Below are 26,100 nucleotides of genomic sequence, written 5' to 3'. Positions count from 1 at the left end.
GTACAATCCCAGTAAACCTGGTGTCTCACGTTGACAAAGAGCAAGGAGACTTACAGCTCAGATATCTCAGGACAGCCATTCTGGAGTTATGGAGGATAGGATTTAGACAAAAGATCTTTGATTTTGGATTGTGTGCTTCATCTTCTAGACCGTTCCTAGGCCTGAATCAATTTTCTCAAATTTTAAGACATTGTCAGTGAGTTGAATATTCAGTTTCTTGAGATGAAAGCATCCTAATTGGCAAAAAAAGCAGTTTATGCAAATCTACATGTCACAAATATACTATGCAATATTATAATGCAGATTTACTTTTTCATTATAAATTCATATTTTTTCATGGCCATAAGTATTACATATTTAATATGTAGCTCCCATTTCATGTGTGAACTTCTGCTTGTTTGTGGAATAAGTAAACTGCAATTCAAATATTCACATGCACACACAAAAAAAGATTTGTGAAATTATATTTTGAAATGTTGTGATAAACAGATTCCTCAAAATAAAGAGAAAAAAAAGGTATTAGAATTTTAATATTTTTGCTTACTAATCAAAATGTTTTTCAAAAACCTAAAACCTTTATAACATGATAAATAATGTTTGATAATTGGCAGCATTATGTTTAAAAAATATTTGCTATAATTATGTTTTCCTCTCATTTGGCATTTTCTCTCAAAACTATTTTACTGCTTAGGCTAGGTTTCAACTAATTTCCATGTTGTACAATTCAACAACTCTTTCCCACATTTTTAGAGTGACTTGTTCCTCAGAAGTATGCACCAGGGGAATTCCAAGATGGCGGCTAGAGGTAGGAAGCAGAAAGCGACCCTCCTATAGTGAAATCTTGGAGAGACGCTGGAGACACACTTTGCAGGCATCATCACCAAGAAAAGGCATAACTTTGACTCCTCCACATCTCCAGCCGGCACAGAGAATCTCCACTTCACGTTAAATGGAGAAACAAGGAGGGCCCCCGGGGCCGCCAGTGGCCGGCGCCCATACGGCTTGGGAAGACGCAGACCAGGTGAGGTTCGCGGTACCGCGGTAGCCCCACAGACAAGCCTGGGCCAGAGCAGCATAGCCCCCTGGACAGACGGACCTCCACCCGGGTAAAAAAGAGAAACTGAGTACTAAGCAATAAGAACAGTTAAGACGTGCTGGAAAGAGGGTGGGGCGCCCTGAGCGCTGAAGATTGGGGGAAGGGAATCCTTCCCGGGACTGTAAATAAATGAGCTGGGTGGGCCAGAGAGGCTCTGGCAGGAGCGGGGCATGCCCAGCAACCAGGAGCGGGACGCTTGTGAGAGGAGGGAAGACCCACTTCCCACGTGAACTGTAAATAAACACGCAGGCCTGACAACGCGGGGCAGTGTCACCTTTCCCAGTGCTTGGAAAGGGAAAAGCCTGTAGCAGAGGCCCCCCTCCCCCGCACAGGAGAACTCTGAGCAAACAAAGCCTGTGGGACCAGGTGAGTGCTAGCTCACCCCAGAGATCTGCATAAATAACGCCGCCAGCTACAGGCTGAGAGCAGCAGGCAGGCAAGCCACAGTTGCAGATACCACTCTCAGAACTGCCTCAAGACGCTTTTTTTTCTTTTTCTCCCTACCTTTGATGAGAGAACAACCGAATTACACCTGCAAGCCGAAAAACTTACTGAAACTGTATTGCATTTGAACTGGGGACACTTGGTGGGGCTTTTTTTTTTTTCTTCTGTGTGTGTGTGAGTGTAGTTTTGTTCTACTTTATGCATCCCCTTTGATGAGACAACTACAGAACAACATCTGAGGCACCAACTCCAGGACTGGAGATTGAGACGGACATCCAAATTATTAAGACTGAAATTGCATTGCATATAAACTTGGAAGTTTTTTGGTTCTTTTTTTTTTTTAATTTTCTATTTTCCATTTTATTTTAATTCATTTTTATATATAGATATTACTTTCATATACTTATTTTTTATTTTTTTTATCTTTGATTTTCAATCCTCTCTCTGTCTCTCTATTGTCTGTTCAGCTTACAGTCGATTAGTACACTAACACTCCCTGTTTATACCTTTGAAACTCTCTTGTCTGATACCTTGCTCTGCTTTCTCCCTCTTGTCTGTATATTTGTTTTCCCCTTTTCTTTAACTTCTTGCTTTCCATCTCAGCTCACTCTTCCATTCTCAATATTACCATTGTTATTATTACAAGCTAGAAAATACTTAATTACACACAGTACAGGGACAGTAACAACACCAAGGACAATGACGGGAAGACAGAAAAAACAGGGAAACCAGTTTCCCCACAGCAAAAAATTAGTACAGGAACCAGAGGGGAATGAAGAGAACAGAAACTCAGATCCAGACTCCAACAAAATGAAGATAAACTATGCCAAAGGACCCAATGAAGCCCACAAGAATAATTTAAAAGAAGACATACTACAAGTACTCAATAAGAATTTTATAGAGATGATACTGGATAGGGTCAACCAAAATGTACAGGAGACACTCAAGAAATTCCAAGACAATAAAATAGAGAATTTGAAAAAGCAAAAGAAGAAATAAAGGAAACCATAGAAACACTGTATAAACACCAAAGTGAAAGAGAGAACACAATGAATAAATGGATAAATGAACTCAGGACAAAAATAGACAACAATAAAGAAGAAAACAGCCAGGATATGGAAAACCTCAGAAAAAAGAACGAAACAGAACTGCAAAACAAAACGGAAGGCCAATACAGCAGAATAGAACAAACAGAAGACAGAATCTCAGAACTTGAAGATGAAATGATAATTAAAGGAAAAACTGAAGAACTATTAATTAAACAACTCAAGACCTGTGAAAAGAAAATGCAAGAACTCACTGACTCCATCAAAAGACCAAACTTGAGAATCATGGGCATCGAAGAAGGAGAAGAGGTGCAAGCGAAGGGAATGCGTAATATATTCAACAAAATAATAACGGAAAATTTCCCAAATCTAGAGAAAGATATTCCCATACAAATGCAAGAGGCCTCCAGGACACCAAACAGACCAGATCAAAATAGAACTACTCCACGACATATCATCATTAAAACAACAAGTTCAGAAACTAAGGAAAGAATATTGAAGGCTGTAAGAGAGAAAAAACAAGTAACATACAAAGGTAAACCCATCAAAATAACAGCAGACTTCTCAACAGAAACATTAAAAGCAAGAAGAGCGTGGGGTGAGATCTTCCGGGCACTGAATGAAAATAACTTCAACCCCAGGATACTCTACCCAGCAAAGCTATCATTCAAAATAGATGGAGCAATAAAAGTCTTCCATGATAAGCAGAAACTAAAACAATATGTGACCACAAAGCCACCATTACAAAAGATTCTGCAAGGGATTCTGCACACAGAAAGTGACACCCAACTTAACCATGAAAAGGCAGGCAGCACCAAACCACAGGATAAGAAAAAGCAAGACAGTAGAGAGTAACATCAAGTTAGGTACACACAATCAAACGTTTAAACAACTAAGATAACTAAATGGCAGGAATCACCACATACCTATCAGTACTAACACTTAATGTTAATGGACTTAATTCACCCATCAAAAGACACTGTCTGACAAAATGGATTAAAAAAGAAGATCCAACAATTTGTTGCTTACAGGAGACTCATCTCACCGACAGAAATAAGCATATGCTTAGGATGAAAGGCTGGAAGAAGATTTACCAAGCCAATGGCCCCCGAAAACAAGCAGGAGTAGCAATACTTATCTCTGACAAAGTAGACTTCAAACCTACATTGATCAAACGAGATAAAGAAGGACATTCCATACTAATAAAAGGGGAAATAGACCAAAAGGAAATAATAATCATCAATCTGTACGCACCCAATGTCAACGCACCCAATTTCATCAAACATACCCTGAAAGACCTAAAAGCATATATAAACGCCAACACAGTGGTTGTGGGAGACTTTAACACTCCATTATCATCAATAGATAGGTCATCCAAACAAAAATTCAATAAAGAAATCCAAGATCTAAAATATGCAATAGATCAAGTGGACCTAGTAGATGTCTACAGAACATTTCATCCAACCTGTACACAATATACATTCTTCTCAGCAGCCCATGGAACCTTCTCCAAAATAGATCATATCCTAGGGCACAAAGCAAGCCTCAGCAAATATAAGAAAATAGAAATAATACCGTGCATACTATCTGACCACAATGCAGTAAAAGTAGAACTCAACAACAAAAGAAAAAACAAAAAACATGCAAACAGCTGGAAACTAAATAACTCATTACTTAATGAAGAATGGATCATCGATGCAATAAAAGAGGAAATGAAAAAGTTCCTAGAAGTCAATGAAAATGAAAACACAACCTACCAGAACCTATGGGACACAGCTAAGGCAGTCTTGAGAGGAAAGTTTATAGCCATGAGTGCATATATTAAAAAGATTGAAAGATCCCAAATCAATGACCTAATGATACATCTCAAACTCCTAGAAAAACAAGAACAAGCAAATCCCAAAACAAATAGAAGGAGAGAAATAATAAAAATAAGAGCTGAAATCAATGAAATAGAAACCAAAAAAACCATACAAAGAATTAATGAAACAAAAAGTTGGTTCTTTGAAAAAATAAACAAGATCGATAGATACCTGGCAAACCTGACTAAAATGAGGAGAGAAAAAACCCAAATTAGTAGAATTAGGAATGCAAAAGGGGAGATAACAACAAACACCATGGAAGTCCAGGAAATCATCAGAGACTACTTTAAGAACCTATATTCAAATAAATTTGAAAATCTAAAAGAAATGGACAGATTTCTAGATACATATGATCATCCAAAACTGAACCAAGAGGAAATTAATCACCTGAATAGACCTATAACACAAAATGAAATTGAAGCAGCAATCAAGAGTCTCCCCAAAAAGAAAAGTCAAGGACCTGATGGATTCTCTGCTGAATTCTATCAGACCTTTAAAGAAGAACTGATACCAACCCTCCTTAAACTGTTCCATGAAATAAAAAGGGAAGGAAAACTGCCAAACACATTTTATGAAGCCAGTATTACACTTATCCCAAAACCAGGCAAAGACACCTCCAAAAAGGAGAACTATAGGCCAATCTCCTTAATGAACATTGATGCAAAAATCCTCAACAAAATAATGGCAAACCGAATTCAGCAACACATCAAAAAGATTATTCACCACGACCAGGTAGTCTTCATCCCAGGGATGCAGGGGTGGTTCAACATACGAAAATCAATAAACGTAATAAACCACATTAACAGAAGCAAAGACAAAAACCACTTGATCATCTCAATAGATGCAGAAAAAGCCTTTGATAAGATCCAACATCATTTCATGATAAAAGCTCTAAGAAAACTAGGAATAGAAGGAAAGTTCCTCAACATTATAAAAGCTATATATGACAAACCTACAGCCAGCATTATACTTAATGGAGAAAAATTAAAACCATTCCCTCTAAAATCAGGGACCAGACAAGGATGCCCACTATCTCCACTCCTATTCAACATAGTACTGGAATTCCTAGCCAGAGCAACTAGGCAAGAAGAAGGAATAAAAGGAATACAAATAGGTAAAGAAACTGTCAAAATATCCCTATTTGCAGACGACATGATCCTATACCTTAAAGACCCAAAAACCTCTACTCATAAGCTTCTAGACATCATCAATTGCTATAGCAAGGTAGCAGGATATAAAATCAACATAGAAAAATCATTAGCATTTCTATACACTAACAATGAGCAAACTGAAGAAGAATGTATGAAAACAATTCCATTTACAATAGCCTCAAACAAAATCAAATACCTAGGTGCAAACCTAACAAAAGATGTGAAAGACCTCTACAAGGAAAACTATACACTTCTGAAGAAAGAGATTGAGGAAGACTATAGAAAGTGGAGAGATCTCCCATGCTCATGGATTGGTAGAATCAACATAGTAAAAATGTCGATACTCCCCAAAGTAATCTACATGTTTAATGCAATTCCCATCAAAATTCCAATGACATTCATTAAAGAGATTGAAAAATCTACTGTTAAATTTATATGGAAACACAAGAGGCCACGAATAGCCAAGGCAATACTCAGTCAAAAGAACAATGCAGGAGGTATCACAATACCTGACTTCAAACTATATTACAAAGCAATAACAATAAAAACAGCATGGTACTGGCACAAAAACAGACATGAAGACCAGTGGAACAGAATAGAGGATCCAGATATGAAACCACACAACTATGAGCAACTTATCTTTGACAAAGGCGCTAAAAATATACGATGGAGAAATAGCAGCCTGTTCAACAAAAACTGCTGGGAAAACTGGTTAGCAGTCTGCAAAAAACTGAAACTAGATCCATGTATATCACCCTATACCAAGATTAACTCAAAATGGATCAAGGATCTTAATATCAGACCCCAAACTCTTAAGTTGATACAAGAAAGAGTAGGAAATACTCTGGAGTTAGTAGGTATAGGTAAGAACTTTCTCAATGAAACCCCAGCAGCACAGCAACTAAGAGATAGTATAGATAAATGGGACCTCATAAAACTAAAAAGCTTCTGTTCATCAAAAGAAATGGTCTCTAAACTGAAGAGAACACCCACAGAGTGGGAGAAAATATTTGCCAATTATACATCAGACAAAGGACTGATAACCAGAATATACAGGGAACTTAAAAAACTAAATTCTCCCAAAACTAATGAACCAATAAAGAAATGGGCATGTGAACTAAACAGAACTTTCTCAAAAGAAGAAATTCAAATGGCCAGAAAACACATGAAAACGTGCTCACCATCTCTAGCAATAAAGGAAATGCAAATTAAAACCACACTAAGATTCCACCTCACCCCTGTTAGAATAGCCATCATCAGCAACACCACCAACAGCAGTTGTTGGCGAGGATGCGGGGAAAAAGGAACCCTCGTGGGAATGTAGACTAGTACAACCACTCTGGAAAAAAATTTGGAGGCTACTTAAAAAGCTGGACATCAATCTACCATTTGATCCAGCAATACCACTCTTGGGGATATACCCAAAAGACTGTGACACAGGTTACTCCAGAGGCACCTGCACATCCATGTTTATTGTGGCACTATTCACAATAGCCAAGTTATGGAAACAGCCAAGATGCCCCAGCACTGACGAATGGATTAAGAAAATGTGGTATCTATACACAATGGAATTTTGAAGAAGAACGAAATGTTATCATTCGCTGGTAAATGGATGGAATTGGAGAACATCATTCTGAGTGAGGTTAGCCTGGCCCAAAAGACCAAAAATCATATGTTCTCCCTCATATGTGGACATTAGATCAAGGGCAAACACAACAAGGGGATTGGACTTTGAGCACATGATAAAAGCTTTAGCACACAAGGGAGGGGTGAGGATAGGTAAGACACCTAAAAAACTAGCTAGCATTTGTTGCCCTTAATGCAGAGAAACTAAAGCAGATACCTTAAAGCAACTGAGGCCAATAGGAAAAGGGGACCAGGAGCTAGAGAAAAGGTTAGATCAAAAGAATTAACCTAGAAGGTAACACCCATGCACAGGAAATCAATGTGAGTCAATGCCCTGTATAGCTATCCTTATCTCAAACAGCAAAACCCCTTGTTCCTTCCTATTATTGCTTATACTCTCTCTGCAACAAAATTAGAGATAAGGGCAAAATAGTTTCTGCTGGGTATTGAGGGGGAAGAGTGGGAGGGGGCGGAGTGGGTGGTAAGGGAGGGGGTGGGGGCAGGGGGGAGAAATGAACCAAGCCTTATATGCATATATGAATAATAAAAGAAAAATGAAAAAAAAAAAAAAAGAAAATCAGTTGCCATGCAAAGGTATTAAACTTATTCCATACAGGACTAGGATTGCTGGATTTAGGTAGCAGTTCCCAACAGGTAGAGTTGTTCCCACAAAGCATGGTCTGTACTGGAAGAAGGCCAGGAAGTACTGGCTGTTGACCTGGAAGATCCTGGAGGACCGAAGATGATGTCCTCCACTAGACCTGGTGGGGCCTTCTCAACATGAGAACTCAACATGAGGTACTTTAGAAAGTAAATTAATCTAAAGATACTTTTTCTTTATCTTTAAATCTAAGAGAAGATATTTGCATAAAAATCTATGCCATCAACAAATGGTTTTCAGAGAGATCTCTTCAGTTACATATTCCACCAGCATGGGCCAAGCATCCCATTCCCTGTGTCCTTCTGAACACAGAGAGTTAGCATTTCCAAATGGTTTCCAATCCAGTAGATAGAAAGGCATCCATCAAGGAGATTAAGCATAGTGTGGGGTTTAAGTGCCCTAGAACAGGCAGGTGGGTATGGGCAGTCATAGGGGCTACATGACTAGGGTATGCTCCTTGCCCTCAGTTTCTTCATTTCCCAGCTGTGGGTGCCTCATGGAATTTGTTGTAAGCCTGCAAGAAGATAATATAACCTGTCTGGAGTCTAGTAAGCGCTTAATAAATACATTATTTGCATTTCTGTGATTAATAGTAAAAAAAAAAAAAAAGAGGAAGTATGCACCATTTCCTTACTCAACCTTTTTCCACTCTCTTTTCTTGGCTTTTCTGACCCCATACTCTCCTCAGTTTCTCTGTCTTCATATAACCATTCCATTTCTTTCCTGATGTATTTTTCTCATCCTTCCATGTTGACTGTCTTGCCCTCTGCCCTTTCATTGTCTAAGCTTTCCTTGGAGAGCTCGGTGGGTTGTCTCCTGCTACTTTACTACAAATGGAGAACAAAAATTTTGAATTTTTTGATCACATACTTAGCGCTGCATGGTCAGGTGAACAGTCAAACTTCATGGGATAGGAGAGGTAGCCCTGTTCTTTTCCTTTGGTGGAGACATTTAACAACAAGGTAAATGGACTCTTCATCCCAGGTTCCATATGTACTGTTGACCTGGCATGATCACAGGTGCACATTCAGGTGGTGGAAACTAAAGGATGACTATTTATAATTCATGCACTTTAAGATGGTAACTCACAGAAAAAGTTGAAATCAATTTCACACAAAGGAAGCAATGTACTGGCATGTCAGCAAGCAGCAGTGCCTCCAACAGACCACTTCCACTAGGTGGAAAATCCAATTTAATATCCATTATCAGTCTACAGAGATCTCTCTTATCAGAGGCCAAACCACAGTGCTTACTGCAAGAATACTGTTTTAACCATATTCCCCTGGGTGAGGTACAATAAGATCAGGCACAGATCAAGAGAGAAAGACAGGGAAAGATTTTATTATATTCATAGGTTCTTGGAGAGAACACAGCACACCTTTCAAGACTCTAAGGGAAGCATCAGGGTTAATCATGAGACACAGAGAGAAAGTGGAACTGTGGAGCATGAAATCACCTTTATTGTGGTTTCCACAGGAAGGAACAGGAGAGGCAGAGTAAGTTCATTAACCATTGATTCACTTTGTTCAGATGTGATACACCTGCCAACTATGTGCTCACTCTGAAGTCTCCAAATGATATGGGTCAATTGGAATATGTTTAGAAACAGACTAGTGGTCATTTTGTAGATATTAAATGTTAATATACAGAAATTTGCAATGTAGTTCCTGTAGCCAAAGGGTGAGTTTATGGTTTTAGTTAAAAGGAATCAGATCAGCAAACCTTATTTAATGTTTTCTCAACTTTCTAATGCTTACAATAAGTTTTCAAATTGTAAAGTCATAGAAAATGATAAAATTTTATACTTCCAGTACAAAAAAATGATCATAGTCAATGAATTGAAAACATTTAATGAAATTTTCTCTAAGAATATTATTTCTTCTTTCCCAATTAATTTCTCTTTTTTTTTCTGCATTAGTAGGATTTCCAGTATGTTGTTAAACAGGAGAATTCACAGGAAGCAACATTTTGCTTTATTTTTTAGTATAGTGGGAAAGCATCCTTTGTTATCACTAGGTATTGGTATTTTCTAGATGTTCTTTAGCATGTTGAGAATTTCTTTTCTTATTTCTGAGAATTTTTTTCAATAATGAATTGGTATTTGTATTATCAAATGACAAAATTTTATACTCCCAGTACAAGCAAATGATGATAGTCAACAGATTGAAAACATTTGATGAAATTTTCTCTAAGAATTTATTTCTTCTTTTCCAATTAATTTCCCTTTCTTTTTACTGCAGTAATAGGACTTCCAGTATGATGTTAAACAGGAGAATTCACAGGAAGCAACATCTTGCTTTGTTTTTTAGTGTAGTCTATTGACTGATATAATTTTTCTACTTTTGTGTTTTGGTTTTATGGATTATGTTAATCAGCTTTGAATGTTGAACTAGTCTTGCATTCCCAGAATAAATCTCACTGGCTCATGATTGTAATTCTTTTACACACTGATGGATTTGACTTTCTAATCTGAAGTTTTGGAAATGTTTACATCTATATTGACGATAGTTGTTGACTTGTAATACTTCTTATATGACTTGCATAACTTTAGTATTAAGGTGATGTTGACACTATAGAGCGAGTTTGGAAGTATTCAACCTGCTTCTACTTTTTTCTTTGAAAAATGGGTAGAGATTGGTATAATTTTTCCATAAAATGTTTGGTGGAATTTGTATGAAGATATCTGCAAATGTGGCCATGGGAAGACACAATAGTAATTAACATAAGTGTTAAAAGGTACAATTAGGTCCTGAACAACTAGCAGTGTTAAGAGCTAGCTTAGTATTTGGGCAGTTAGGGTAGGAACCAAAGGGTGGCAGTGGCTGGATGTGCAGGACACCAAAGAGCAAACAGCCTTAGGAATGTGGACTTGAGCAGCAAGTAGGGAGGGACAGGAGGGAGTTACCTCAAAACAATGAAACAAAGACCTCCATGCCTTAGGGAGGCTCAGCACCTTCACTTATCAGAAAACTTTCCAAGTTCCACCCACCCCACAAGCTGCATAAATACCCTGAGTTCATAGCCTATTGTGGCTTGGACTGCTTTCCTCCCTTCCCTTCCCCTCCCCTCCTCTTCCCTTCACTTCTCTGTTGCTTTGCACCTCACTATTGAATCCAAGTTGGTCATTCTTTGTTGACCTTCAGACAAGAACCCAGGTAACTCCCCCACTCTTTTATCAGCAGTTATTGGAATATTCCATATTTGCTACATGATGTTCCAAATTTTAATAAAGTGGTCTGAGATGAAAACTTGTTTGTTTAGAATTAAATGATGAAAGTTTATACCTTTAAAAATTATAGAAAATAAGTTTAATTAAAAAGTCTCTCTAAAAGTTACTACATTTGAAAAGCTTTAAGCTGCTTTGCATACATGTGTTTCAAAATGATGTTGAAGTTTAAAAATAATTAAAATTACCAAATGCTCTCAATAGTATGTTATTTTCCCAGAAAATATTTAATGGCTTAGAAATTATTTGGTGTTTTCTATATGTAAGTAAGCCTTACTTTGTATTTGAAATGTTTGAAAAGATTAATATTATAAAATCAGTATTTTAAACTTAAGATAGCTCAATAAACATTATGTTAGATTTTTCTAGGACTTGATCTGTCAGTTTTTTTTCTTTATTATTATTTTATTACTATTATTATTATTTTGTTCATGGTAGGTTATCCAAACCATTCTTTTTCAGAGGTGAAATGCTTTAAAATTTGTTTTAATAAATTGACTAAGAAAACATGTCTAAGAAGACATTGTAAAAGAAAAAAGAGCAATACAGTGGTAGCCAACATAAAGGGAACCACTACCACCAGTTTTGCTGCTATTACTGGGCACACTTTGAGACCCAGCAGTTGATCTTGTATAAAACATGTGGAAGTTCTGCTTTTATCTACTGAATACAGATGTCATAAATGCATATTCTAATATTTGCCATGAAGAGGCATGAACTGCTATCTACTCATCAATTTCCTCACATCTGACTTCTTGTGATCTTTTCAGACTGGTTCCCCTCTTACTTCTCTGGCCAATGTCCCACAAGGATCATTCCTTAGTTCTACATATCTTTGGTCCTGCTGGTCATCCTTCCTGGGTGTTTCTTACTTTTCAGACCACATGCAGTGTGTTTTCTTGTTCCTCATAGGCTAGGAAATATTGACTAGTAATACCTGATAACTATTTCTTTCCTAGAGTTGAGAATTGTATCAACTCTTACCACAGAATTGTTTAGAAAATGGCTATTCTCATATCCTACCACCTGCCCACAGACTTCTAACCAAATCAGTTTTCAAGCCTAATGGATCAGAAGGAAACAAAATATTCAACTTACACAAATTAGAGCAGGTAAGTTTGAGGGAAAATATTTACTTATTTCTATTCAGAAAATGACATAAATTTAGAGCTTTCCTTCCTGTCCTATGGATTTATCTCAAGTAGAGGGAGAGTTGCTAAGTAGTAATATTAGAGGTAAAGTGTCTAATCATCAGTAGATGAGATGTCTGCAAAAGTACTATCCACATACATGTACTTCTAGCAGAATCATGACCAAACCTCCTTTCTAATATTCATTATAAAATGGATAATTAGGGTGGCCTTCAAACCTACAACGACAAAGAATAATGCATAATGTATTTGATCATCTTGTTTCTAATAGAAGTGATTTTTGTGAAGTTGCCATTAGGGTGAGAATTTAAGTTTATTTCCTGGTGAGTCATAAAATATGGCTTTCTTACTTGTATAAACATGACTTTTAACAGATTTTTAGAAAGCAATAAGGAAATTATTTAAACCATATTTATGTCCATGGGACTTAAAATACAGAAAATTCAGAGGTAAAGCAAATGTTATATCTGTCAAAAAAAAGCCCAAAGAGATGATCATTGCTTTTCATTACAAATTTCCAATGAAAGTAGAAACTGGTTTTGCCCTGTTTTGAACAGGGACAACTCCACATACATCTTAGCACTAATAAATATTTTTGGCCAATACAGGTGATTGTTAGTAAGTTCATTTATTTATTTACTTGTTTATTATTTAGTAACAGTCCACCACATAGAACATATTATATTGGAATCAGAAATAGAATGTCATATATAAAGTAAAATCTTGTATCTAAGGAGTTTACTATGTAAAATGTTCAGTAATAAAGAAGACACAAATTATGTAGTTACAAAAGTAATTACTTACTAAAAAATTAATGAGTAAAAATTACTGATGGTTGCCCCTCAGTTTCTTTATAAAATGTGCCTACCCTATTCTTCATTTTAATTTACACTAATAAAATATTAGCAATATTGTGGGATATATTACTGCTATAGCTGACCAATAAATCTCCCATTGTTGGTTACATACAACTGTGCATTATGATAATCCTTTTCAAACATTATCACACTTTTTCCATTATGAATTAAATTGTCTACAGACAAATATATATTATATTTTCCACAGAAGTATGCATTTTTTCATCCTCCCTCATATGTCCTTTTTCAAATTCTATAGACTTATACATGGCATGAAAGAAGAGTAACAATCTCTCATTGAACATAAATTCTGTCCAATAATGGGGCATTTTAATGAACACTATTCATTTTTAAACCTCTCTTCTTTATAACAGCTTCATTCTCTCCATTCAGATCTTGGTACTTCAGAAAATCAATACTAAATGTCCTATTGACTGTTTCAACCCAGACATTCTTGAAACAAATGCAGTGTTTGGATTCTGAACAACCATTTAGTGAAAAGGAAGTGATGGATTTGAAATTATTAAGGGCATTAAAATGATAATATCCAATGGAATATTTTTGACCTGGATCACAGGGTTCATGGGGAAGCCTTTGATCTAATAAAGGACTTTAACAGGTTTTAGAGAAGACAATGTTAAAGTGATTTTTGAAAATATTTAAATAGGCTACATGAGATACTGAGAGTGTAAATCCATAGGTACGTGAAAAATGAGAGGCCTACGTGGAAGATGTAAATTCTGGAATGGTGTATACCAATCAAGTACATTCTGTGGAATAAGTGCAGAGGTGAGTATGTAGCAGATCAAGTACATTCTGTGGAATAAGTGCAGAGGTGAGTGTGTAGCAGATCAAGTACATTCTGTGGAATAAGTACAGAGGTGAGTATGTAGTAGATCAAGGTGAACTTGGATCCACTCATCCTGTTGCTGTGTCAGAGAACAGAGTTCTGTGAGAGTCTGAGAAGAGAATTCCAGAAATTGCCTATCTCATCCCTGACTTTCTCTGGCCTCTGTCTTCCTCATATTAAGGATACTTTTATTAGTCATCTTATATTGATCCTCAGATAATAAACTGAGAAAATGTATTTGCCAAAGTTATTTACATAAAAGCAGCAAAGTACTGCAAATTTATGTTCAGACCTTCTAGGATTTTCATGTCCTCTGTAAATAGCTGGAATTCAAAAATCTGTCACAGAAGTAGAAAAGTTTTTATTATACTTAGGGAGCATATTTGTCAGTCCATAAATATGAAATGAATCTGTATGGTGCAGAAACAATAATTAAATGTCTGAGAAGTTTTTAAAAGTTCTTAAAGACATCACCAAATAACACACTCAAGGGAATAACAAATACTAGGTGAAAAAATAAATAGAAATACTTTCCTATGTATAATATATTGAAGCTTTATAACCCCGGAGACAAAAGGAGATTTCAAAAGAAGCCAAAGAAGAAACAAAGCTAATATAATGTGTCATGTACTTAAAGGGTCCTGAGAAATCCAAAGCCAAACTTCTGAATTATGTAAAAGAACAGAGTAATGTTCATGGATACAGTTGAATTTCTAAGTCACATCAATCAATAGTTAAAATGTTTAAAATGTAATTTTTGCCATAATTTAAACTGGGAACTGTCCAAAAACTAATGATGACAGGTACAAAAGACTCACTAACTGGTTTGAAGCCTTGTGTCATTTTTGACCAGTTTAATCATCAAAAATATGGGGACTAATTATTAATGTTTTGAAACAAATGTGCTCATAAATCCTTAGCAATACTCTGAAATAATAATACAAAGACAGAGAGAAAAATTAAAAATTAAAAAATCTAGGTAAGAAGCATTTATTGCATAATTCTTTAATCTTTCTGTACATTTGATATCCTTAAAACAAAAAAGGAAAACATTATCCAAAGAACTAACATAATTACCAGTTTTCCATGAATAAATTCAACAAAACACATATAAATTCCTAAAGAGAGAAATTTATAAACTTTATTGAAATAAAAAGATCACCTAAATAACCGGAAATTCCTCTCTTGAGCAGGGATTAGAAACTTTGATATTATCAAAAAAAGCCGCTTGTCTCCAAAATGATGATTAGTATCATATAATTTCAAACAAATACTAAAACATACTTCAGGTGGAAATTTGTAAATTCTAAAGTTTATATAATAGAAAATTCAGTCAAGAATAACCTGGTTATCGTATGTAAGATAGGGAGTTAGTCCTTACTAATCTGGACAGGAAGACAGCATTTTCAACTTGACTAAAAGAGAAGAGCAAATAGGTTAATTGACAATAGAATAAAGGAAAGAAATATACTTACTGATGCTGTAGAATTTGTTTATATAATTAAAAGTTTTATACATATATATAAGCATATTTGTGTGTACACATATTTTTATTCAAGTGCTATAAGAGAGAGTCCAGTTAAACTGAAGACCACACTTGAAAGTAAAGGCAATGACACATTTAAAGATAATGAATAAGAATAATTTCCACATAGGAAAAGGCAAGATGCTCAAAATCACAAAGAATTTGATTACATTAAGAAAATAAACTTCTGTTCATAATAATATACAGTACAAATAATAAAAAAACAGTGTTTTGACAGATATATTTCCACATATTTACCTGAATTTGAGACTAATGCATATCCAGAATGTATGAATGTGGTAGACTGACTACAGAAATGACTCTCAATACATCACATCAACCTGTGTCCACACTCTTTGTTTTGTGAATGTAGAGCTTCTTCCATTCAGAGGTGGAAGAAGCTAATTCTATACCCTTTTAATCTTGCTTGGTCTGTAACATGCATTGTCTAATAAACTTTTCCATAAGTAATGATTGCTTGTTCTGAGCACAAAAATGAAAAGGCGGTCCAAGAATCAGCCATAACTTTGGAATTGTGCAATGTGATGAGGCAAAGCCTGGGCTGGAGGGATGGAGGATGAAAAACTATGTAGGAGAAGAGGCAACCCTCACCAATTTTCATCACAGAGCAGAGGGGCCTCATTGTTTGATAAATGCTTGAGACACTTTACTGCAAGTACAAGAGGGAACCCAGAATAGATGATGGATAAGCCAAGGCCAAATTTCACACCATAGAATCATGGGCTTAATAAGTGAGTTTTGTATTAAACCTGTACATCAGGGGTGGGTTGTTTTCATACCATTATTGTTAATGGTAAAAGTGGTTTTGTAATTGAAAATGAAAAAATAACCTCTTGAAATGGGTAGGATTTGAAAGGGTGCTTAACAAAAGATGAAATTGAAAGTGAGTAAATATGAGTTTAAAATATGAGTGTTCAGGAAAATAAAAGATAAAATTAACTGGTAGATAGAAAATTATGAACAGAATATGTCACTTGCATAGGGTTAAGAAATCATTGCTGGGATAGTGCTGAATCCAATTTTGAAAACATAGTGCTAAGTCAAAAATCTTTGAATTCAATTCTAATTCCTTCCAGCCCTACAGACAGCAATGCTAGTATAGAATTGGAGAAAAACCTTAAGAATGCATAGGAAGCATACATGTATAAGAAATGCATCAAATTAGCCTAAGATGTCTTGAGAGCCAGCAAAGAAACAAGTATGAAGGCTATAAACATAAGAGTCTGACACTAAAACTCCTCATCACCTGCATGTTCTCTTTGATCCGATGCTCTTTGAAACTCTTGGCCAGGACCACAACTCCACGCTGCAGCTGGTAGCGAAGGGCAATTAGGGCTGGAGTTTTCTTGTGCTTTTTTGCCATGTTGCAAAGAACTGGATCATTCAAGAGAACTGGTATGTTCTTGTTAATACTGGAAAGGAAGACAGAAATTCTGAATTCCTGAGGCTGTACATGGTGTTTGTTAGCAGGCAACCAAAACATGAAGTTGCCCATATTAGTCCAAGATTTCTCAAATTATCATCTGAGATCTTATCATAAATGCAAATCCTCCCATTCACAGACAATTGAGAATGAAGTCCAGAAACCTATTGTAGAATTAAAAAATTTTCATCAACAATTGTGTCTTCAGAGAGATTTCTGTTGTTCTTATTACCAATGTTTATACATTGAGTACCCAGAGCACCACAGCAACCAGAACAATGTCCTTTAACTTGCAGAAATCAAGAGTTTGCTCTGATCAAGATAAGAATAACATTATACTTACAGCCAGAAAAATAGAGGGGTATCAAAATGAAATCCTATATTAGTATAAAAAAGAAATGTCAAAAGTTAAAGAAGCTAAGCAAAAAAATGTGTTATCAATATTAGGTAATGATTATTTTTTAAACTAAATTGTATATATCTATTGCTGGGAAGGGCAAAATACAGTAACACTTCTGACATAATCTAACCCTGTGGACCAGATCTTAGATGTTAAATATCTGTTTCCACTAGGAGGAGTCATAATGAGTTACAGATTTGGAGCAAGGAATGAACTTACTGAGCTTAGAATATTGAATAGTACAACAGAGCAATAATTTGATCAAAGACTCATGAGGTAATGTCTGAAGGACAAAAGAAATAGTTTGACAGAAATCTTGATGATCATGTTTTGGTAGATTGCAGCATCAAAAGAATAATAAGTAAAATCAGTTTTGATGTGTAGAGTAAATAAAACCCCACCACACAGTAGTAGTGAAGAGAGAAGGAGAGGGATAGGATCAAGAAGAGGGAAGAAAGAGAGAGAACTAAAGTATTGCCCCTGCTTATGGTGACTCTCCCTTTTAACAACATTTATAATTAAAGGAAAGAGATTAAGGTTCACTTTATGTTATGGTAACAATTGTCGTTTGTTTTGACTTTTTAGCACATTCTTTGTACATGAAAATGTCATGTAAGAAAAGTAAACATTCATTCAAATGAAAATTATTATCTACAAAGTATAATGCAATAACTACTTTCAGTAAAATCATTGACAGAGTTTCAGATATTATAAGAAAATTGGTCAAAGATCATAACGTATCTTGTTGAAAATTATCACTCAACAGGGTCCTAGTTATTTCAATGAGGAAATACTAACCTTTACAAAGAAGTGATTTGACTAGGATGAGCTGTATCAGATAATGAAAACTAAAGTCACTAACAGTGGGGCAAAATGTCATTCCATGGTAATTAGTTGGGTGCAATTTGAGTCATAGCATACTAAGGACATTTTCTTGGTAGGAGTGATTAACATTAATGTAATAAATTGTTCAGAGTTAAATTTTAATTTATGAAAAATTTTAATTTGTAAAAATATCTTTCACTAAAATACAAATCTGATAAATTTCGAATACCTGATAATTCCTTAATGGATAACATAGGGATAATATTGTTGACCATTAGAGGTTAATAGAGCTTGAGAAACATGACAAAAAGTTGTATGAAACAAAATTATACTTAGGTTAAAGTAGCACACAGTCATTTTAGGAAAGCAATGGGAAATTTGATTATGAATCAAATGACAAAATGATAGGAGGACTAATTACTAATTTTCTTAGATCTAATAATGAAACTCTGACTCTGAAGGAGAATTGCTTCTCTTAGAAGATGTTTTCTTAAGTCTATAGAAATGAATAGTGATGTCTACCATTAACTTTGAACAGGTTCCACTGTGTAAAGTATTAATTCTTTATGTTCATCTGTGGATAAATCCCATTCCCTGCCTGGAATAGAAGCAATCATTAAATTAATTCACCAAATTCCCATAGCAACTAGGCAAATCTATGTCTGGGAATTAAACCTCTATAAAATAGGTGGAGCAATATTTTATATTTTTTCCAAGTGTTTTTCATGTGGATTTGTATGGAGTGTCTTTGGGTGATGTGCTTCTATGTTTCTACATCTATGATGTGTATTGATAAATGATACAATCTCAGGCTTTTATGGGGTACTAGTTGACTTATGCTACTCTCCGTACCCCTATACTTTCCCCTAGGAAAATTACTGTCTTTTGCTGAGAAAGTCAGTAGTTACATGGCCTTGATCTCAGGCACTAGTGAGCTGCAATACTGACCTAGTCTAAACAATCAAAGGTATAATTAATAGTCATTATCTCCTAGTGTATATGAGTGGTTCAGTCAGTCAAATCCACAAACAATGGTTACTCAGGAGTTTTTGAAGATAAACTTTGATCAAGAACATACAGGGAAGATCAAATGTTGACGATCACAAAATCGAACTGCTTCAAGACTTATTTGCCATCAATGGAAGTGGCTGGGCCAAACAAAACTTCTAATAATAGATGAATGAGCTATGGATAAACAGAGACATTTCAGATGATTATTACTCATACATAAACCTACCCATGGCTTTGATTGTCCATTTACATAATGCAATTCATTTTTGGCATAGGTTACCTTGAGCAATTTTATTATTGATGTAAATAGTTTATATGATTTTTTAGAAGCTGAATTAAATCACCTATAAAATGGTTATGTTGACAGATAGGTTAATATTGCAAATTATTTACCTTCAGAGACACTAGGAAATGAATAAGATAGAAGTCAACATAATCCAAATGAAATTTTTTCAGTGATCTTTCCAAGTTAGGTTGAACCAGCTCTTGCCGATGGTAAGTAGACCAAAGCTACAAAGGTTGAGGAATGGAAGTTAAACTCAATTAATAAATTATCAAAATTGGGGCTTTCCTTTACCTAATACTGAGACTTTTTCAATTAGTTAGAAAATGATGGGGGATGGAGGGGAGGTGGTCCAAACAATGTATGTACATGTGAGTAACTATAAAAAGATAAATTTAAAAAGTAAATAAATAAAAGAAACTGATGACCATAGGAAATGTACTCCCTTCTATCCTGATATTCCTTCCATGATATCTGTCCATATAAATTCTCTTATATGTGGGATTGTTATTAGTGAATCTGGTGACCAATGAAAGGAAATCACTGAAGATTTAAAAATTATGAGCTAACAAAATCTCTATGATTAAGATTATATTTCACAGAGTTTTTTATAAATGAGTTTAATAGTCTAATTACCTCATCAACCAACTCAATGTTGAAGAGTTAGTGTCCCTTTTCTTACATTTCTGAAGGAAGTATATTTTGAATGTTTTAATATATTCTGGATATAGTACAAGATGCCTTGTTATGTCTTATTTAACACAATTATAACGTTGTCTCTTGTTGATAAAGATGACAATTGTATTTAAAATGGTAAGAAATTTTAGAAAATCACCCAGGAGATAAGGGAAGCCATAGAAATACAGTTCATCTGATCCCCGGTTCACATTCTAAATCACATTGCTTTGAGGTAAGACTCAGAAAGCAGAGTCTTTACATTAAAACTGTAAATGTAGAGACAGCAGAATTAAGAATGTCACCACCTTCTCTGAGCTTAATACTGAATGCAATATGTGAACATGTGTGAATAAAAAGTGTTTCAATATGACAATTACCAACTACTAATTTAATCATGTAAATGTCACTTCAACACATCCCATTTCATTAACTTGCAGACATGCACACCGTATATCCAATACCTTTGAGGTGAGGAATATGTCTTCTCTCTTCACCGTGCCATCTGCAATCTTGCTTTGAATGGCCAGTTTTGCCTCGTCTTCACTTTGGTACAAATAAGCAGCATCAATATGGTAGAACCCAGCATCTGTAGCTAATTTGGTGCAGTCTGTAATCATTCTCTTAAGAACCTAGAGGAACAACCAGAGTAGTATTTGGGTATCTGCATGACTGAGAGTTATTTCAGGCACAATCGGTGACTTATTTATAAGTGGCAACTTTTCTTCATATCTTGGGCTAATTCTGCACTTGAGGTGATTAATATATGGAAGCTTGCCTAGGTCTATCCTGCTTACATGACAAGAATTGGGCAACTGGGAAACCTTGTAGTTCCAAGCACCCCTGCTTAATAATTGGCAGTGAAAGTCCTCACTAGCACCCCAGCATCAATGATTTGCTACAAGGAGTAACAAGATTCAGCATATAGTTACAGCAGTGATTATTATTTAGAAGTGAGATTGAAAAGTTAATTAATACAGGAAAAGGTATGTGAGAGGAAGTTTTACAGCCATCCTGTAAAAGAAGATTCCTAGGAATCTTCTCCCAGTGAAGTCACTCAGAACATCCTAGAACTTTCTATGACAGAATTTAGAGAATACATTAGAAAGTTGTTTTCAAGGAAAGGTATTTAGGGATTCAATTTCTAAGACTTTCACTAGAGGCTGATTATGCAAGCTTCCTTTACTAACACACCCCAAAATTCTAATCTTTCAAAGGAAAGCAAGTACACAAAAAACCCACTGTTTGTATAGCAGTTAGGTACATTTGCTGTCCACAATGTTCTTGAAATAGTGAGAAATATAAGCTCACAGGTCTCAGCAGCTCTACTTTGCAAAGAGGCCTTGTAAAAGATAGCCGTATACATGTAGCTAACTCTTTTCTACACATCCATTTTATCTGTATGAGGGAAGTAAATATGAGCAATGAAGATATATACTCAAAGATACAGATTAATGTGTAAGAAAATATCACATCACATAAGGAAAACTTCAAGTAGGTGCCAGCCTTTATATCAAAGTTGCTAATTTTAGAGAAATTATCACTAAGGTGAATTTTAAATTATTGTCTATCAAAATTTGGGGGGTTTATGGGTTTTTTTTCTTTTTATACTTCATTGTGCTGGGTGGAGGTACACTGTGGTACTTACAAAAGTTCTTACAATTTATCAAATGTATCATACTTAAATTCACCCCCTCTACTGTTCTCCCTCGTTCCTCCTCCCCCAAATCTTGGAACAGTTTCAACAGGTATCATTTCTGCATTTACATACATGTATGTACCCATTATCTGCACCATATTCATCCTTCTGCCCCCTTTTGCTGCCACCTGCTTCCTCCCACCAGTGCAAAATACACTTCCCTATCACTGGAGCCATATCTTTTTCTATTTATTTTAAGAATTTCAGAATTTTCCTTTTTTCAATGAAATCACACTGAATGAGATACTGGGTCTTTGCACCCTCTCCTGCCATCCCTAAAAGTTGTCTGAGATGTAAAGTCATTCAGATTTACCAAGATAGAGAATTTAATTATGTTCTTGCTCCTTCACATCCCTTCATCACACTTTGTTCTACAAGGAAACGAAGTCCTCTCACATGTCTGTATAATTGCTCTTTGAATATTGTTCTGTCTTACAGGAAAATATAGTGTGAATTCAAAGCTCATCGAACTAGTCACTTGTCAAACAAGTGGTCTGAGCACAGTAGTGGAATACAAAATATCCTGCCGCCTAGTAAACTTTTCACTTTTCATGCAGAAGACCACCAGGACCCTTGTTCTTAAATCCAACATATATTGACAAGGAATAGTAATTTTTACATGCCCCTGTTAGGTTCTCATTTTCCCCTAATGCTGTGTCTTATTTTCATTTCCAGAAGTGTGTACTTGGCTCACATGCAGTAGCTGCTATGAGACATTCAAGGCTATACTACAGCTAAACAGCAGTTCTGATTATTTTATGTGTCTCATCTCCAATAACTTTAATTTTATTTTGCTGGCGGTACTGGGATTTGAACTCAGGGTCATGCACTTGTTAGGCAATATTTTTTCACTTGAGGCAAGCCTATAGCTTTTTGGGTTTTTTGAGGTTATTTTTCAGATAGGATCTCACACTTTTTGCGTGGGGCTAGCCTCAGACTCCTATCTCCCTACCTATGCCTCCCTCATATCTGGAATTACAGGTGTGTTCCACCATGCTTGATGAAATAGGGTCTTGCTCATTTCTTTCTCTTCTTCTCCTCCTCCTCCTCTTCCTCCTCCTCCTCCTTCTTCCTTTTCTTTCTTTCTTTCTTTCCTTCTTTTTCTCTCTCTCTCTTTCTTTCTTTCTTCTCCTTCTCCTTCTTCTCCTTCTTCTTTCTTCTTCTTCCTGTTCTTTTTTTTTTGTACAGCCAGTTGACCCACCATCCTCCCAATTTCCATCTCTCAAGTAGCTGGCATTACTGACAAGAACCACAATACCTAGCCCTCTAGTAGCTGTCATCACAAATAATTCTTTAGATATTGTCTTCTTGAAGGAAGAAAGAATAGAGAGTAATGACAAAGAAAAATAGCTATAAATATGAAATCTTAGACATAGACCTTTTGTTGTGCTAGTGGGGATGGAATGTGGGGCTTTGCACCGGCTAGGTGAGCACTCTGCCACTTCACGTGCCCCTAGTCCTTTTGATTCTAGTTTGTTTTTCAGGTAAGGTCTCATGCTAATTTTGCCTGGGATTACTTCGAACCACAATCTTCTTTGTCTCTGCCTCCCACAGAGGCAGGAAATTGTATTTCCACAATTTACCCAATCATTTGTAAAGATCTTTTTTTTCTGACATTGAGGATTGAATCCAGGATCTTGAGAACTGGCTAGGAAAGCTCTGTACCACTTGAGCCCCAGGGCCATCATTGTCTTTTTTTAGACTAGCATCTTTTTAAAGTTCATTTTGATTAACTTGTACTAATAATACATATTATTGGTGTTGAGTGTCATATTTCCACATCATGCAAACAGTATGTACTGATAAATCATTGTAATTAGTATTTCCCTTGCCTTGTCATTTCTTTATATTAAGAGATTTTGATTCTTCCCTTCTAGATCTTATTAAATATGATATTATTGTGAAGTATACTCATCCCACTGTTGTAGAAAACCAGAACTCATTTTTTCTGTTATTATATGTGTTACAAAATCTCCCTTTCATAACCCTCACCTCTTTTCTTTTTTCTTATCTCTTGTCATTACTATTCTACATTCAGGTTGCCCCATTTCAGTGTCCACTTTTGAGAGAGAACATGTGGCATTTGCCTTTATGTGTTTGGGGTATTTCATGTAATGTAATATTCTCCAGTTCCATCAATTCTACTGCAAATTATAGGATTTCATTCTCGTTTGTGGTTGAATAATATTCCATAGTGGTGTGTCTCTCTGTGTAATACATCCCTCCATTGATTAGACAGCACTGAAGTTAATTCATATCAACTACTATGAATATTGCCACAATAAACATGGGGCTGTAGGTATCATATATATATATATATATATGATATATATATATATCTCCAGAAACTGGCCAGTTGGATGGTATGGACGATCTATTTTTAATTTCTAAAGAAATCCTGCACTGTTCTCCATAATGTATATACTAATTTACATTTTTGCCAGTAGGGTAAAAGAATTCCTTTATCTCCATATTCTAGATAGCATTTGTGTGTGTGTGTTTGTGTGTGTGTGTGTGTTTATTTTTTTGGTTTTTGATATTAGTCATTAGGGTACAATGATATCTTATTGTAGTTTTGAATTTCAAGTCATACTCCAGAGCCATATAAAACAAAGTACCATGGCACTGTCATAGAAACTGACATACAGACCAGCGGAACCGAAATGATATGCCAAAATGATTCTCAATAAATTGACCAAAACCATACTTTGAAGAAGGGATACGCTCTTTGATAAATATTGCTGAAAAAGTGTAATGTCCACGTGCAGAAGACTGAAATTTAGGAGGGTGAATATGGTGGAAATATTATGTACACATGTATGGAAGTGGAAAATTGAGAACTGTTGAAACTATAATGGGGCAGGGGGGGATAATGGAGAATGATAGAAGGGGGGAATTCAACTCTGATATAGAACTTTTGTAAATGTCACATTGCACCCACAATAGAACAATAATAAAAAAAATTTAAAAGATTAATATTTGACCTCAGTCTTTCACCCTATACATATGTCAACTCAAAGCTGAATCAAAGACTTTACTGTGACCTGGCATGACTTAGAAGCTCAGTATAGGCCATGTTTTTTTATATGTCTCCACAAGCCAGGAAACAACAGTAAAAGGAGGCAAAAGATATTTTACAAAGCTAGGAATTTTCTACATACCAAAGGAAACAGTCAGCTCCCACAGAATGGGAGCAAATATTTGTCAACTAACTAATCATCTCATCAAACATCAATGTTCCTATCATATAAAGAACTCAGAAAACAATAACAACAAAGTAACACAATAAAAATAGCAAATAATCTGGATAGGAATTTTTTCTAGAGAAGTAATACAAATGACCAACAAATAAATAAAAAATGCCCTATGTCATTATCAGGTAGTGATCGTAAACATTAAATTTTAATTTTTCTACGTAGTTGGGAAATAGACCAAAACGAAAAAAAAATGCCCAGAATAATCAGTGTCTGACCACACCCAGGTCAGCTTCCATTCATCCTAACTCTATTTTCTTTTGGACCCTCAACCCCAGCACCACCGTTGTTACCGTTTCAGATGCGTAGGTGCCAAGCCTAGAACAGGAATGACGTGCCCATCATTGAGTTCCACACAGCGATGTTTTGAATCCATGGCCTGTCACTGCTCTGGGGAAGCAGATTCTGTTTCTTCCTTCACAGTGCAGTGAAGAGGTCGAAGGCCTTTATAACACTAGCTGTGTGAGTAATGAGGAGCCCCAAAGGCATGAGGGAGGAACAATGTTACAGTAGCATTTCACGTGTGAGGAGAGAATTGGCACCAGCTCAATTTACAGGAAAGAGAACTCTTCAGAAAACTCCAACATAGCAATCCAAAACTACCTGTTTTTAAGTATATTTTTCTTTAGGCTTTCATGTATCATTTAAAATTTTTAAGTCAATAGTTATTGACCATTTCTAGCCTAGAGATAACCAGTTACTTATTTTCTTATTGAATTTTGCTAATTTTATGATAAATCCCCTTTCCATTCATACTTTATTTGAAACAATGATCTGTCTTACACAACATACACGACCACAGTGTATGGTCAGAATTAGAGAAGAATATAGAGCATTTTTCAAATTTTGATCTTCAGTAAAGGAACAAAAGTTAAAATTGAAGGAAAATTAGACTTTTAAACTTTTCAATTTGCTAGATATGTTCTGTATCTTCTTTGTTGCATTTCATTGGAATATCCGGTTAGGATTCAGCCCTGACATGTATGCAATAAAGCAGAGCATCCTACTGTTTAG

General features: G+C 35.6%; 1 pseudogene; it reads right to left on the bottom strand.

The window, feature by feature from the left end:
* Positions 1–15,210: 15,210 nt before the first annotated feature.
* Positions 15,211–25,553, bottom strand: LOC109674694 (aldo-keto reductase family 1 member C3-like; annotated as a pseudogene).
* Positions 25,554–26,100: the final 547 nt, after the last annotated feature.

Source organism: Castor canadensis, chromosome 15, assembly GCF_047511655.1.
Source record: "Castor canadensis chromosome 15, mCasCan1.hap1v2, whole genome shotgun sequence".
NCBI classification, from domain to species: domain Eukaryota; kingdom Metazoa; phylum Chordata; class Mammalia; order Rodentia; family Castoridae; genus Castor; species Castor canadensis.
Note: the sequence above shows the minus strand (reverse complement) of the source record. Positions and strands in the feature narration are given on the sequence as shown.